Source organism: Lampetra planeri, chromosome 15, assembly GCF_965212315.1.
Source record: "Lampetra planeri chromosome 15, kcLamPlan1.2.h2, whole genome shotgun sequence".
Taxonomy (NCBI): domain Eukaryota; kingdom Metazoa; phylum Chordata; class Hyperoartia; order Petromyzontiformes; family Petromyzontidae; genus Lampetra; species Lampetra planeri.
Window position 1 is genome coordinate 10,809,440 of NC_136121.1, and position 16,429 is coordinate 10,825,868.

The 16,429-nt window shown below is 47.1% G+C and overlaps 1 protein-coding gene across 3 annotated transcripts in view; it reads left to right on the forward strand.

The window, feature by feature from the left end:
- The first annotated feature begins 780 nt into the window (after positions 1-780).
- Positions 781-16,429, forward strand: part of LOC144722722 (uncharacterized) — a 79,158-nt gene continuing 63,509 nt past the window's right edge. For all 3 annotated transcript variants that reach the window (XM_078601071.1, XM_078601074.1, XM_078601073.1), the window contains exon 1: positions 781-866. The gene's annotated coding sequence lies outside the window, so the exon portion shown is untranslated. The remainder of the gene's footprint in view (positions 867-16,429) is intronic.

Consider the following 16,429-nt stretch of genomic DNA (forward strand, 5'->3'; position numbering starts at 1 on the left):
CGTCGAGACGTCACGCCGCACGTGCGTCGTGACGCACGCGCATTGTGATGTCACGACGCACGCGCTCGCTGGCGTGGCCCAACCCCCCCCCCGTCCCCCCCAGAGCACTTGGAACGCGTGCGCTGCTGTGGGGGGTCGTGGTGGTGGTCGTGGGGGTGGTCGCCGCTTTGGGTGGTTAAGCAGAGCGCAGTCAGATGCGCTTCTACATTTTCACGCGCTGCGCGCTTTTCCGTTGATCTCTTCCCGACCGACTCTCGCTTTATCTTCGCGAATTGGCGATCACGGAGCGACGCACACCCCCCCCCCAACCACCCCTGCCCTGCCCCCCCCCGGGTAAGTCGGAGTGTACACCACGATCGACGTTGTTTTCGGGAACGATCTGTGGGGTGCCGTGTGGCTCGTCGTGTCTGCGCGTGTGCGCGTGTGGGGAGCGGTGGTGCAGCGGTTAGCGCTACGCTGCGCTACGAACCTGGCGACCCGGGTTCGATTCCCGCTCACGGCCAACACCGGTGTTATCTGAATCGGTCCTGGGCCTCCCCTATGTCGACTCAGCCTCAAATGAGTACCCGGTGCGATGTGTAAACATCGTCGTTAGGGAGACAAAGGCGGCCGGGCGTGGTGTTGGCCACCCACCCCCTTCGTGTGCCGTGCCGGCCTTCGTAGGTGCTCGCTAACAGCACTTGCCCCTACAGTCTGTTAAGGCTACACGGGGGATCTTTGTCTTTTGTGTAACATGCGCGGGGGGGTTGGGGGTGGGGGACATGGAGCGGTGGCGGTGCGGTTAGCGCACTGCGCCACAGAAGCGGGCGGGTGACGGTTCGATTCGTGGTCACGGCCGCTGCTGCTGCCGCCGTCATCGTCAATCGGTATGGCGCGATCGATTTAATCCGAACCGCTTTGTTGTTTAAATATATTTCTTATTTATTTCTGGGACGTGTCGCAGCGCTGGGGAGACAAAGGCGGCCTCAATAGGTGCTCGCTAACAGCACCTGCCCCCCCACCACCACGCTCTGTGTTTGTGTCGTGGTCAGCGCCACGCTGCGCTACGAACCCATGAGCCGGGTTTTCGATCACCGTACAACACCGGTGACGATGATCAGAACCCCCACCACCCGTAGGTCGACTCGGCCTCAAATGAGTACTTGATGCGGTGCGTAAACACATCGCCACGGGGAAGACAAAGGCGGCCGGGCGTGGTGATGCTTTCTCGCTAACAGCACTTGCCCCCCACAGTCTGTGACAGGCTACACGGAGGGTGGTGGTGGTGGGGGGCTCTGTCTTTGTTGTTGTTACACTGCCACAGTGGATGGGTGGTCGTTATGTACACACGGTGATGGTGGTGGGGGCATTTAACTTGCTAACGTCTTGGGCCATGATCAATCCACCGCTGGACGAAGGCCTTTGCAAAACAACCGCAATAAAACTAAACAAAATAAGGACAATTATCTTTAACAACGACGGTATTAATTCGAGTAATCGCTCCGTCTCCGTCTCGGATGTGTCCGCTGTCTTGTCTGCCTGGGACCATTGAAATTGTCACGATATCATTGTTACGATGACTTTGTAATCATCCCCCTTCGTCGCTTTTGAAATAAACTCTGATATCATGGCTCAATTGAATGCACGCGTGACCTCTTGGCTTGTTACATGTTTTTTTTTTAACAAGATAAGAGGTCACCTTTGATAAGGTGCCGTTTGTTCCTGGCCGTTTAACGTTTTGGGCCTAACGGGGGGGGGGTGGGCTGTGTGCTTAGCAATCGTGTTATTGGTAAATCGTTACCACTGTATTATTGTTATTTCTAACAATAACTACTGTATTGTTACAATGTTACGTAACATAGCGTCCGTTGCTGGCTTCGGCATGATCATCTGTTCACGGGTACTACTTTTACAGCTGTGTGTATGTTATATATAGATAAAACGTTGCCAATGATACAACATGATGATCGTTAGTTCATCTCGAAGCTAAGCGAACGTTGTATTCTTCGGGTCTTGTCGGTAAAGTCACGTAGATGGTTCAAAGAGAATAACAACAAACTACGACGTTTCTTCGACTTTTCCGACAAACCCAAAGAATATGAATTCCTGCAGTCACGAAAGCTTTGAGTCGAGATTTAGCCTGCACCGTGTTTGTGTGTGGTGCTTGCTAACAGCACTTGACCCAAACAGTCTGTTAAGGCTATACGGGGGATCTTTGTATTTTGTGCTGGTTTGGATATCGTGCATAACAGGTAGTATAGGCTGCTGCTGCTGCTGCTGGTGCTGTACTCTGACGTTGTTGCTTTAGTGATGACGTGGGCAGCAAGAGCGACTTGCACTGAGCGAACGTTGTTGTCATGTTGTACTGTACTCCTATGCTTCCCACGTAATAGGCTGGCGTTGTTGTCTTTCACCAACCATTCGCAAATGTGTGGAGAAGGGGGGTGGAGGCTGCTCCTCATCCAGCAGTGGATTGACGAAAGTGGCCGAACATGAAGAGACAGTTTTCTTTTCGATTTAAAGCTTTTGTGACTGCAGGGATTCATCTTCTTGAGTCTTTCGGTAAAGTCACGTAGAATGAAAATAATAAAATAATGAAAGTAAAAAATAATAAATTAATAAAAATAAAACATTACTGAATGCTTTATTTTTTATTATTTTATTCTTTCCATTCTAATATTATGTTTGATTTTTATTTTATTATTTCCATTCTACGTGACTTTACCGAAAGAACCAAGAAGAAGACAGTTTTCTGTTTGTTGGGGCCCTTCTTTAAGACGATGAACTTGGAACAGCCCTGGTAAGGGTAGACATCTTACACTTTCCATAGGGTGAAGAGTGGTGGAGGCGGGGGGGTGATGTCTTGGCAACACAGCAGTTGTAACAAGTCTGCTAAGCATAGTGTTGTGGTGTCAGGAGATTCGACGGATTTAGATAATACAAGCCAACAAGGCCAATGCGAACATGCAAATCCCGTTTGTGTTTGCCTCTCTGGCTAAGTGACATGGGCAGTGCCCGGTCTCGTCAGATTTAAGAAGCCAAGCAGGCTTGAGCCTGGGTATAAGTGCTTGAATGCCTGATGAAGGTTCATGCCAGGTTTGTTATAGGCTGCTGCGAAGGCTACTTTGAAGCAAACCTTTGTATGGGCAAGTGCAGCAACACTTTCAGCGAAAATATTTGCTGAAAGTGTTCTACTTTCCCCCGCACCTCCGATTAGCACGGTTGGTGACGTATGGTGCGAAAGAAGTTCAACATACATACATAGAATGCTTTCACATCTGTTGCCTCTCCACCGCCGCACAAATTGCCGATGACCAGCTGGACAAAGTATGATCAGATATTCTAGATTTGAAGCTTTCAAAACCAAAGAGTATGATCAAATAATTTTCGTGACCCGTCCCTTGTTTAGGGTGGACCTCATCGTCCGTGTATCCACCTTTGGTGGAGCGGTGGCGCAGTGGTTAGCGTGCTGCCATTTGCAGGCCTGTCGCCTTAGTTGTATTTCCAGCCACGGCAAACAACAAAGGGGAATGGTGTCTGAACTCAACCCACCCCCTGCATCAAACATGTGCGTGCTGACCAGCGTGGTGAAGTATGGTCAAAACAACCCCCATAACCTAAAGGGCTAGGGGAGGACGTCATCCAGCACTGGGTTGACAATGTACTGTCAATTATTGTTTTATAGCAATACCTGCAGTATACTTTGTTAGTGTAGAGTATTTGTACTCGCACTCATTAAAGGCATTGGGCCAGGCATCTCATTGCAGGGCCCTTCTGAAAAACTGCAGTCTGGGAACCCAAGTGAGGCTTCCCTGGATGTAGACAAAACATTTTAAGTAACGGAACACATATTTGTTCTCGTTGCGGGCTTTCCCTGTGATCTCCCGACCTTAACGTCAAGCTCAACTGGTGGCAACTTACTTGGTTCACTGATGATGACAGTGATCGTACTTGCTGCAAGCGTGTACCTCGAGACTTAAGAGTGATGTAGGACTTCAGATTGAGCGTGCTGCTCTTATCAGTAAAACCACTAACCTCAGGGCTGTAATACTTGGGAGTAAGGAGCAGGAGGGGGATTCCCAAATTGTGATTTAAGGATTTTTGTTTCAATAAGCACAACACTTGGCTGTGTCCCACGTGTCATCTTTTATGTCCCTTACGGAACACTTCAAGAATTCAAATTGGTCATCCACAATTGCCTGTTATGTATGACCGTGCATAATCAACCCGGATTCCTGCTGCCTGGCACAGTGCCGCTGCCGTCTTGTGTGCGCCTGCATTCTCAAATCTTAAGTTGCAGTTTCTATTTTTGATAACGGGCGAAAACGAGCACTGGCAAGCGGGGGGCTGACCTAAAACGACTGGGTTCAGACAGGATGTGCTCGCTTCTCTCAATGCCTTGGCAATCCGTCACCTTTCACATGATATGATGGCATCAGCATACCTGTCAACCCATACGGTTTGCCCGAATTCTTGTACAGGGAAGTTGAGTTGTTTTCAGGTCTACACGGCGTACAGCCGTTTCAATACGGGCAAAACATGTGTTGTGTCTATTTGTTTGCGTTTCTCCCTTGTGATTGGACTTTGTAGGATGAACGTTGAGATGTATAAGGGGCACGGGGTAACCAATACGTTCTGAATTGGTCTGTAACAAGGTAGGCCACTGATAAGGGGTTGACAGGTATGCATCAGTGTTTGCCAGCCGCACTGAAGTTCAGCGCAGCTGGCTGTGTGCGCTGCGCGGTGCAATTGCTAGCAGCACACAATTGTTTCAAACGAAACACAGAAAGTGCGGACCGTAAAAAAGCACCCGGCCTTTGTGTGCATCGTGCAGAACCAAAAACAATTCCCATCAGCAGTTCCTGAAGGACGACATTGTTGGGCCCTCTTGTCGACGGTCATCGTGAATTTCGATTTAAAGCTTTCGTGACTGCAGGGATTCATCTTCTTGGTTCTTTCGGTAAAGTCACGTAGAATGGAAATAATAAAATAATAAAAATAAAACATAATAAAATAATTCTCACGACGGTTTCGGCCACAATGCAAGCAGCCGTCCTCAGGTGGAGAACAGGTCTGTCGAGAAGACAGAGTCTGACGCTTGTGTTGTGGCCGAAACGTCGTGAGAATGATTTTATTTTGTTTTATTTTTATTATTTTATTATTTCCATTTTACGTGACTTTACCGAAAGAACCAAGAAGATGAATCCCTGCAGTCACGAAAGCTTTAAATCGAAATGTAAGTATTTTATTATGTTTTATTTTTATTATTTTATTATTTCCATTCTACGTGACTTTACCGAAAGAACCAAGAAGGTCATCGTGAAACAAATTTGAGCACGTGCGACCGACTCACACTCAGCAGTGACCCCAGAGGTGGGACACTTGCAGCCGGAATTGTGCGTCCCATGTCCAGTCGTCGTTGCCTCGTCTTCCAATGGTCGTTTTGCTCCCATGGAGCTGTGCCCATGTTACAAATTGCCTGGTCACCCTGCAACGTGAAACATAATAGGCACGTGCTTGCATGAGCTGGCATAACGTGAGCTCTGCTTGCCATTCAATGAGAAGATGCGTTTGACATGTACTTTACAGAACATTTAAATTTGCATTGCATAAGTTTGTTCTTCCCAAAAGTACTGTACTATCTACTGCTGGATGAAGTCCTTGTCACACCCATGTGCATCGTGGGGCTTATGTTGACCATACTTCACTATGCTGGTCATAGTGAAGTACGGCAGGGAGCATAGAAGTACATACAGCAGTACATCAATGCAACGCATCGTACATGGTGGTTTCCCATCGCTGCACTTTCCAGGCTCAATCCAGCTCAGTTGAATTGGTCATAGGCCTTACTGTACTTACTGTACTTACTGTACTGTAAGGTCTTTAGAGTACCGTACTGAATGAAAAAATGAGCAACATCTGTTGAGGCAGCGCCGCTTGTCGTGCAATTAGCCCCACGTGTCCTTTACATGAACCGTCGCTCACCATGGGAATGTGGAATTTCCACCACTGGCTCACTCATTTGAAGCTGGAGGCACAGCTGAGCCTTGAATTAAGAAAATAAGGGGACTATGAATTGCCCGTGAATGTGCCATTTACCGGCATGGCTAGGCCACAGCATCGGCTCATCAATGCGCACGGCAAGCTATTCGCTCCATTTGTGTTTGGTTTTAACATCCCACCAACCAGTGAATGCAGCCTTAAGGTACACACATATATACACACGTTTACGTGCCTATGTTGTTATTCACAGTGGGTATTCTATGCCACTATTCAGAGTGTGTATTCTATGTCACGGGTAGGTAAGTGCTGTGCAATCTATTCTGGGCAATGCAATTATTTTCCAATTGTCACTTGACAGGGAAGCGCACGCATGGTAACGGGGGTAACACTTTAATTACGGCCCGGACACTGCATGCTTCAAACATATTATTAACGAACGGAGCAATGTAATGATGGCGCTGTGTTTTTTTTAAATTATATTAATTTTTTTTGGACATCTGAGCAGCATGCATGGTGTTTCCCTAGCGCTCGACAGGCAAACAAGCGAGGGCCTCTCTTTTTTTGTAAGCGGGGAAGAAGGGATCGTGGGTTTGCGAGTTGAATTATTGATCTCGCTTTGTGTGACAGCTGCCCCATCGCCGGCTCGGGAGGTATTCGATCTACTGGCTCAGCACCGCACAGCCTTGCAGCAAAGCGGCAAGCCTTCTCCTGTCGTCGGCGTGGGCAGCCCCCCCCACACACACACACCAACTATCCGCCTGCTGCATATCGCATTACCCCAAGGAGCACTTTTGTGAATGCGGATGGGGTTACTTAGCCTCAGTGTCACGGTGCAGAGGGTCGCGAGGTCGTCAGACTGTTTGATTCTGTTCCCTTTGGCCAGACAAACTTGAACACTCGTGCCTATTATCGGTTTGGATAAGTGTAGGTTAGAAAAAAATGTGTTGGACAGTAAAGTTGTATAATTAACGCACTGGCTTTATAGTTGTATGCTAAGGTGTGTAATCGGGTCCTGCTCTTGGATGTTTTGACGATATCCTGAATGGGTGTTTGGCTCCACACTCATTTCACATAGCCCACAGTGCAACTGCGGCTACCGATCTCAAACCGTGGGCAACATGGTAACACCACTGCTCGTTCCTGTATTTTAAGTCTTTGGGTCTTTGAGTCAGTCTGTGGGTCTCTGTGAAAGGCTACCGGTCTCTTTGCAAGTCTTATGGGTCTCTATGGAAGGCTACGGGTCTCATTGGAGTCTATGGGTCTCTGGAAGTCTATGGGTCTCTATGCGAGTCTATGGGTGTCTATGGAAGTCTGTGAATCTCCATGTGATTATTTTCTCAAACCGTGGATTGTATGTACACTACTGCCTGCTTCGATCATTTGCTGCCAGAATTCAGATATACGTAAGGCTACGCCAGCGGCTATCCACTGGCTCACTCACCAAGCTTGACTTGAACAACATGTGAATTGTGCTGATCAACATCCCACCATGCAAAATAAGAAGTGTAAAATTATTAAGGAGTATGATTTACTGTACTGTAAACCGATGCAAATCACAAATAATATACCGCAGTCACGGTCGTTTTCAGTCTGCTCCTACGCCCTACCATTCTTGCATTCACAGTGTTGCTGAAAACTTGCGAGCGTTTATTTGCGAGCGTTTATTTCCGTTCTGTGAAATTGCCAAAACCCCTTACATTATAACGCAGTAAGTGTAGTTTGCCCATGTTCTAGGCACCAGATTCCTCAACGTGGCCATGACTAATGGGTTTGAAGCCAGACATGTTGAGTTCTAACAAGCTAGAGAAAATATGCCTGTGGTTTTCCTGTGTGGTCATATACCAGAAGCCCTTCAAGTACCAGTGAGGCGATGAATGAGGCTAATCATGAATCTTACATGAGCATAAAAAGCTAGAAGGGACTGTGTTCTGTCTATGCTATGGATTTTGTTCTTTCTTTGTGTTGGGGCAGGGGTGTGGAACCTACAAACCCATGGGCCGGATGTGACCCACAACTTCATTTCATACAGGCCTACAGCCACACGAGGTGGACCACTTTGAAACGGCCCGCAAACAATGTTTCTCCATGAGTGAAAGTATCTTAGCCTCGCTAAGAGTGCGGGTATTCTCACCACTTCCTTAGACATCTGGCCAGCGTCGAAGAATAGGCCAAACACTCGAAGCAGCGGCTCTTTAAGAGCGCACTCGAATGGAGGCCCTTCCCATCAAAAGTTGCAAAAGCAAGTAATTGCAGGGCTGCACTTTTACCTCATATCTTTGTGGTGAGATGTTAACTATCTTGCCTGGTATACAGGAACTAGTGGGTTGAACCTCGACCCCAAACGCCTGTATATTTGGAGTTTGCATTTTCTCCCCGTGGTTGCGTGGATTTTTCTCCATTTTTCCCCTCCACATTTAAAAACATGTATTTGAGTATTTGGCTGCAATACATTTCCACGTGATGATAAGCCACTTTGTTGAACTATCATTTGTGGCCTGGTCGCTTCTGAAAAATACCTATACAGCTCAGTAAACATCTGGTAAAAAAATAAAATCTTACAGAGTAGAGACATGGTTATTGGTGGATGTTGATGTATGTTATGTATTTTTTGGGAGGAGTTCAATGGGAAAAACCTTTGCACAATAATCTCACACCCAAGCAAGCAGCGCCGATCGCTTTCACCTCTTCTTGCTGCTGGAATGTGGAACACATTTTAACAAATTTTCACCCCGTGGTTTGCATGCTCAGAGCTCCCTCTGTGATGTGCCAGTAGTGCCGAAGTTTATTGGTTATTTATGATATAAATAAAAGATTTGCCTGTGTGCACCAGTAGCAAGGATGCATGGTGGTTTAATGTAAATTGTATTCGCTCTTTCCGCTATTTATTGCCCCCAGCATTGTATGTGTTAAGATTAATAATTCTAGGAGCATTCCGTTCTAAGGAGAGGCCCGTAGAGGCTCACTATGATTCTTTGCTTTATGTTTTTAATGTGTCCCCGGCGAGGTGGTGAGAGTGTTTTATTATTAAGAGACGCAAGCTGCATTGCGAGTCCTAGTTCCGTTGGGGTGATGGATGTTTTCAAGTACCGTACGGTACGTTATCTGGCATCTCTGCGATTCTTGATTAAAATTGACTCGCATGACGAGCATTTGCAACCCGTTCCAGTGTTTCAGTCGTGCACAACCGTTACCCACCCTGCTAAATTGGTGAGGTTTTTTTTCGCTGTATTTATTTGCTTTTAAAACCGCAAGGGCAGGTACTACCAGGCCAGTAAACGTGCAGTGTCAGGGACCCAACATTGCCATGCAGTCGAAACCCTTTGAACCGTCGTTGCTACTGCTCATGTATGTTCAAAAAAGATCCCCATGTTGTTGTTACCGCTCCTCCGTCGCCTTCAAAGTATTTCTTTCAACTCGCAGACGAACGAATAATCGCAACTCGTTCCACGGTTTCGGATGCGCACTGCGTTTTTCTTTTAAAGTTGCGCTCACAATTCAATCGGGGGTGCGTGCGCGCGCGTGTGTGCGTATTTTTCTCTCTCGTAATTAGCGTTTCAAACGCGATGCCATCATCGACGCAGTCAAAAACTGCTGTTGTGGCCGTTTGGTAGTGGTTGGGGCAGGGGATCGGATCGCCGCCGCGCGTTATAGTCGGCGTTTTTTTTATTGTGGCTCAGCTTGTCGGAACACGCCTTTGTTTTCATGCGTGCACAATGGCCACTCTCTATCTTGACGCGCAATTGTGAGAGCCGAGATCCCTCCGAGCACGTTCGCGAGCGCAAATTTACTCTCCCCCACAAACCCGAAGATACCCGCCCGAAAGTACGCAATCAGAAAATGTGGCAATCCGAAAACTCTTTAATTGCGTGTTTTTTTCCCACCCACCCCCCCACCTCTCATTTCTAAAAACGCACATCCACCCATCGCTTTTAAGTGGCGCATTAACGGCAGGGGCCGCACGGATGGACGTGGCAGCATCACCGCCACCAAAGACAAAGCTCCCCCCCCCCCGTATAGCCTTAACGGTCGGGGCAAGTGCTTTTAGCGAGCACCTATGAAGGCCAGAACTCACCACCACCGCCACCAGCAGCAGCAGCATCAATCGGCGCTCATTTTCACCCGACGCTGCGTTTTACAATCGCGCACATTCTGTTTCTCGCCCGCCTGCCCACCCGATCTCTGGGGACTAAACGTCGCCGGCGGGAGAGCGTTTGTCCAGCTGCGAGGATCGTAGGTCGTTGACAAGTAACGCCAGCCTCATTATCACCCGTCCGGCACGATGCCTTTTAACCTCCGGTAGCTGCAGAGGTCAGGCACAATACGCAACGCCGTGTGTATTGAACCCGTCGTGATTTTTCAAACAGGTGGAAAGGTTTTCAAGGAATACTCCCACTGCCCGTGCGTTTGCGCGGTTTACATGGCCAAGGCGGAGAGTGGGGTCGAGTGCGGGAGGCGTTCACGTCAGTGCGAGGCACGAACCTTGCTCAGCGCCGTGGGAAGTGGATGACATCCGTGCGCCAGTCAGCCAGCCAGCCAGCAAAACTATTTTTTCCTAATATAGTACAATAATTTGCTAGACATGTGGTTATTCATCCCCAATACCTTTCATTTTGCTATGGTTACCAATCAATCCACTGATCTTTTGCGATGTCTTTAGTACGACAGGAGACTGAATACTTTTGGTGTTGCTGTGGTTACCCAGTGAGCAACCAACTCTGTTGTGATGTCATAAAATGAGATGTGATAGAGCAAATCTGAGATCAGATTTGGAATCAGCACCCAGAAATTAGTCTAAAACAGCTGCAAAAGTTCAGGCCAGAAAAAAATGTTTTTTTTGTTGACCAGTGTAATAATAATAATTTACAGCCCTTTGTCAATCCACTGCTGGATGAAGGCCTCTTCCATGCCGCACCGGACGTGGGGGTTGTTTGACTATACTTCTCCACGCTGGTCAGTGCGGGTTGGTGAAGGGGTGCCCAAGGGCTCTTCGTTAATTCTAATTATCAACAGGCTACTTTTACTGGCGATGTTCCCCCACCTTCGAAGACGAGGACAAGGGATTGGTTTTGAGGAGGGTTGGGTGTCAACTTTGCAACAACTTGAGGATCTGGCAGAAAGAGAGAAGTGTTTTAAGTTTGGCGGAATCAGCAACATGATCTTCGATGGCCCGTTGACCTTTTTAGTTTGTCTCCATGCAGTACATTTGTGGGCGATCAAACGCACGTATTCCACCATGATGGGATACAAAAAACCAAACCACATGGGCAATACAATTTTGTGATATGTCAGCATTGCACAGATACGAAAATGTCACCGTTATCAACAGGCTTTGCCGGTGGAATTTACCAGAACGCGCCGAAGCCAATTCCCTTCAGTTTGACAAATATAGAAACTCGTGCCAAGAGAGAGAGAGAAAAAGGAAACCGCTTCAAACGTTCGTTAAACCGAAGTTTGAAACATCCCCATGCTTCTGCAAGGTTGTTGTGACAAATCTGAGAGTTAGTTTTTGTAACACGCGATTGTTCGCTCTGACTCGCAGGGTATAATGACATCAACTGCTGTAGGCGAATCTCACAGGTCTCTGCGTAATTCAATACGGTGTTTATTTTTATAGTGTAAAAATTTTTGTTGCACTTAAATTTCAGCAGTGTTATATTACATGCCATTCTTTCTCGTGTTTGCTTTTGCACTGGCAGTCCAGTTACATCATTCATAATAAAGGTTTTTGTGTTAGATCGCGTTATTACAAATGTGTTTCAACCCTCCACCACCCGACATGGCCAATCAGTAAAAAAATGTGTCAGGTTAACAAAACGCCAATTAGTTACTTCTTCAGCCCACAGGTGTGTTTGAAGAGTGAATCCACAACATTTAGAATTTGAATACGACGTTTCGCTGGTAATGACACCCAGCATTGCCAGAAATCGCCCGAAGATGCTGGATGTAATTACCAGCGAAACGTCACAGTACTCAAAAACTGTAAATGTTGTGGATTCACTCTTCAACACACCGGTGGGCTAAAGTAGTGAACGTGACTCATTTTTTACTGATTGGCCGTGTCGGGTGGTGGAGGGTTGCGACACATTTATAATAACGCGATCTAACCCAAAAACCTTTATTATGAATAATACTGGTCGTGAAAGCCTACGTGTTCAACAGTCCAGTTACATCTTCGAATACAAATTTGCCTCAAGGAATGTCTGCAAATGAACATCATCATCATCATTAGTCATCACCGATCCAATACTGGACGAAGGCCTCCCCAGAGTGTCGCCATCCCTCACAGTTCGTCGAGCTCCTGCACACGAGATGGTTTTATCGTTCTCACCTAAGCAGCGGATGTCCTCTTGGGTGCGTCGCCCTCATTTGGTCGCCACTCCGTCAATAGTCGTGACCACCGGCCTTCATCCCCTCGAAGTGACGTGTCCTGCCCAAGCCCACTTGAACATCTCGGTGGGGAGATGTGAACTATCTCGCCTGGTATGCACGAGTTTGTGGGTTCGATCCCTACCCTGACGCCTGTATATTTGGAGTTTGCATGCTCTCCCCGTGGTCGTGTGGATTTTTGTCCGGATCGTCCTGTTATTCCCTCCACGTTTAGAATCATGCGTTTCGAGTATTGGTCTCATGTAAGATTCCACATGATGAGCCACTTCGTTTCGCGATCATTTGTGGCCAGGTCACTTCTGAAAAAGCGCTTTATACCTCAGTCGGCCTTATATGGTAAAATTTAAATAGTTGTAATTTTACTTTCTGCGTGTGTTTCCTGATCCACATGTTCTTTTTTCTTAAAGTGCAATTTCAAGCATGCACCTTTGTGTTATTATTACGTTCAGTTTTATAACAGCACTGAAAAACCTGCTCTTATCCACTTCTGTATTTCTTAATTTCTATCTCAGTCCACCTTCAATAACTGCCCCACGGGTACGCCTACTCGCATGCATCATCCAGTTGTATCCGTCCAGCGGATATCATCAATTGTCGATCAAACCTATCCGCCGCTTCTATGTGAAGGACTTGCAGATAGCAGGGAACAGGCTGAGAGTGTATTTTAGAAAATGCCAATTACTCAGAAGCGTTCCATCCGTCGGGAGTCTCGCCGTGCGGCAAGTGAAAGGCTTTTGGATCTGCCCATGGATTGTTTACATGCTGATGAAAGCCCACTTGCCAGTGTTTCAAAGTGGCTTACCATGCCTCGTCATGGGCCTGCCACAAAGAGTTTGGCTGTGCGCGGATTAGCGGCCGAACGTATTTAGGGCCAACGCGCGTGTGCTGGATAATTATTCGTCATCCAGAGCCACTCAGAAGGTGAAAGAGCGAGTGGGCAGTATAAATCAATCAGCGGGCTAAGCCACGCCTGGCCCGCCCGGATTTGTTTCGTTCCAGAGAAAAAAATAGCAGCTCGCTTTTTGGAAATCCATTGGAAATCCATGAGGATCACCGCCGCTCTTAAGTGTTGGCGGTGGACACAAAACCACCTCCCGTAATACTTTGGGAGGCCGTAGCCAGAATGCATTTGTTGCTGCACAAATGATAATCACATGGGCGGTGGGGGGGGGGGTGAACGATATGGATGTGTGTTGTGTCTGCACTGCCAGTGGTGTGAGACCCGAGCCGTACCATGGTGGTGGGGGGTGGGGTGTTGGGAATGAGACACACTCACTGATGGGGCTGTGTTAGCTGTCAAGCGGATGGCTGAGGCTCTGCAGCCGGTAAGAAGCCGGATATTGGTATTGCGCTGGTCACCTTGGTGACTTGCATTCATTACAGACGCATTCCTCCGACGAAGGGGTGGTGGTGGTGGTGGGCGGTCCGTTAAATTCGATCATTTAAATGTATTGAGCTGTTGGGGCGTATTCACTGTCCTGTCTTCATACGGCTGCATGCTGAGTAATAACCATCCCCTCCCCCCCCAAACCCGGCCTCGGAAATTTGAAGTGCCATGATATAGAAAGCAATTTGATTAACGAAATAATTTTTTGTTGTTGTTAAAATGTTTCCCTTGCTTTTGTCTCTCTCTCTCTCTCTTTTTCTGTATCATTGTTACAGTTTTGCTCGCCCCACGAGCCTAGGCGTGTAACATTAAGCATATCATTTCCACAAAATCGTAAATAGGACGAACAATTGGGACGCACTGTGAGCGTAATAATGGAGTTAAATTGATAGATCGATGAATCGGTGTTGCAACTGCACGTGTGGGAAACCCGTGTTTGGACTTCCGTCAGTGGTTTTTGTCACATCGGTGAAAGTTTCCAGCCTCACTCGAGTCAAGAAGTGTCAGGGAAGGGACATGAATACACAACGATCGGCTAATCTGTATGCGCACGTACGGAACGCGTGCCTCTTCCTTGACCTCTTTACGTTTAAAAAAAAATAACATCTCAACGCGAGCCCGGCACGAAACGTCGATCGCCGGACGGAGGAGGTGGGGAAACACAATCTCCGCTAACAGCAGCCCGATTTTAGCGCGACGGCCCTGTGAAGGGGAGGCTTGGTGAAGAACGCTGCTCTAGAGTGACATTTTGGCCTACTCTTCCATGATGACCGAAGGTGCTGGAAAAGGGTGGACGTACTCACACTTTACCCCACCACACGTCACCTGTCCTTCAAGTTATATTCTGTTCTTGAGTACGGCAGTGTGTCGAGGAAGCGTAATGTCAATGCCGAGGCGTGCGAGCCACGAGAGGGCTTCAGGAGAGAGGCGATGTCGTTTTGCTATTCCTCCTCCGTTGAAGGAGCGCAGATTCAAGTGGTTTACTCACAATGTGGCACCATCGTTTGGGTTGCGTGGCCACAATCGCTCCGTGCCTCGTGTTTTTAATTTACCGTTCACGTTAGGGGATGTTGCGCATCGGCATGCTGTTGATGTTCTGATGCGGTTGATGTGTTGGTGAAAGCAGTGTCTTCGTGGAATGTGAAAGCCACGAATTGCTGATGTTTGGATATCGAATGAGTTGTTGTTCTGGACGTCCTCGTTGTATAACTGCGGTGTACCCAATTATAGGGTGAACACAGGGGGCATGAGATGAAATCTAACCTTAGGATTGCAAAGTCCACTCATTAACCGTCGCACCGTAGAAGAGTCTCAGTGGCAATGCATCAAAGGTTAATTTCCCCCGTCGGTGATTTTTGTTTTTATCACACTGATGCTTTAGTTGTCATCGCTGTGCAACATTTTGATCCGTGTAGGAGGATATAATTTCAATAAAGAGGATGGTTTGTTGGTGGAACTTGTTGTCGTGGGTATACACTGGCGGCAGCGAATCTGTTTGGAGAGGTTGCCCGCCGTTATCTTCCGCGAGCACTGCGCTGTAGTTTAGTCTTGAGAAACCGCGGTCCTCAGGCAAGGCTATTAGGAAGCTACTGGGAGCTATGCACTTTGAAATCTAGATTGAAAACGCATTTGTTTAGAACTGCTTTTTGTGCTTAGTTTCTTGTTGTTCCCCCCCCCCGCACCTCCGATTTAGCGTGGTTGGATGCGTATGGTGCGAAAGAAGTTCAACGTACATCCAGTCCATGCAAAAGGCAGCGGCACACTGAGGCAGGCCTATTTTTTGTTCGTTAATTTGTAACGTGTGCGGTAATGGCTCTGATCTTTCACGGGCACTGCAATGCAAACAACGAATGTGGCTAGCAATGAATTTCACAGGATGCTTTAATGTGTTTTTTTTTTTCCCCACATAAGGCTGGCAATGAGAGTACAATAGCCCCCCCTCTTTCAGCAAAGTATCCCAGCCGATTTGTACTGCCGCATAGCACAGGATGGTCCAGATGTCTTGTGACCCCCCCCCCCCCCATTTACTTATCTAAAAACCTAATTTTTTTCAAAATTAAGCTTTATTCTTATAGAAATGGATAAGCGAAGGGGGGTGGGAAATGTTAGGGCTCAATTAATTGAGGGTTACAAGATATCTGGACCACCCTGTATACGTGTTATGCATCAACGTTCTCATCAATTTTCGACAGACCTTTCAAAGCCGCGGCCGTATTCGAGTGTTGAACTTTGTGGCCCGCTCACCTGACATGCCCGTGACGTTGGGTGAACGTTGGCACGTGGTATATATAATTCCCGGGGTTTCCTTTGCCTTGTGTGCCACGAAGGTGTGGCGCGTGACCTCGGCCTTTAATCCATAAGAAGAAGCAGCAGCTCATGGGGAATTGCATAGCTGGATTTGGAGCTTTTGTGACTTGAGGAATTACTCTTTGGTTCTTTCGTTAAAGTCACGTAGAAAGAAAATTGATTTAATAGTTTATTTTATTAAAAAAAAAACTATTAAATTTATTTTCACGTAGAAAGAAAATAAATTTAATAGTTTATTTTATTTAAATAAAAAAAAACTATTACATTTATTTTCTTTCTATGTGACTTTACCGAAAGAACCAAAGAGTAAAAGCTGCCAATCCACACGGTTTACCCCATATTCTTGTACAGGGAAATTGAGTTTTC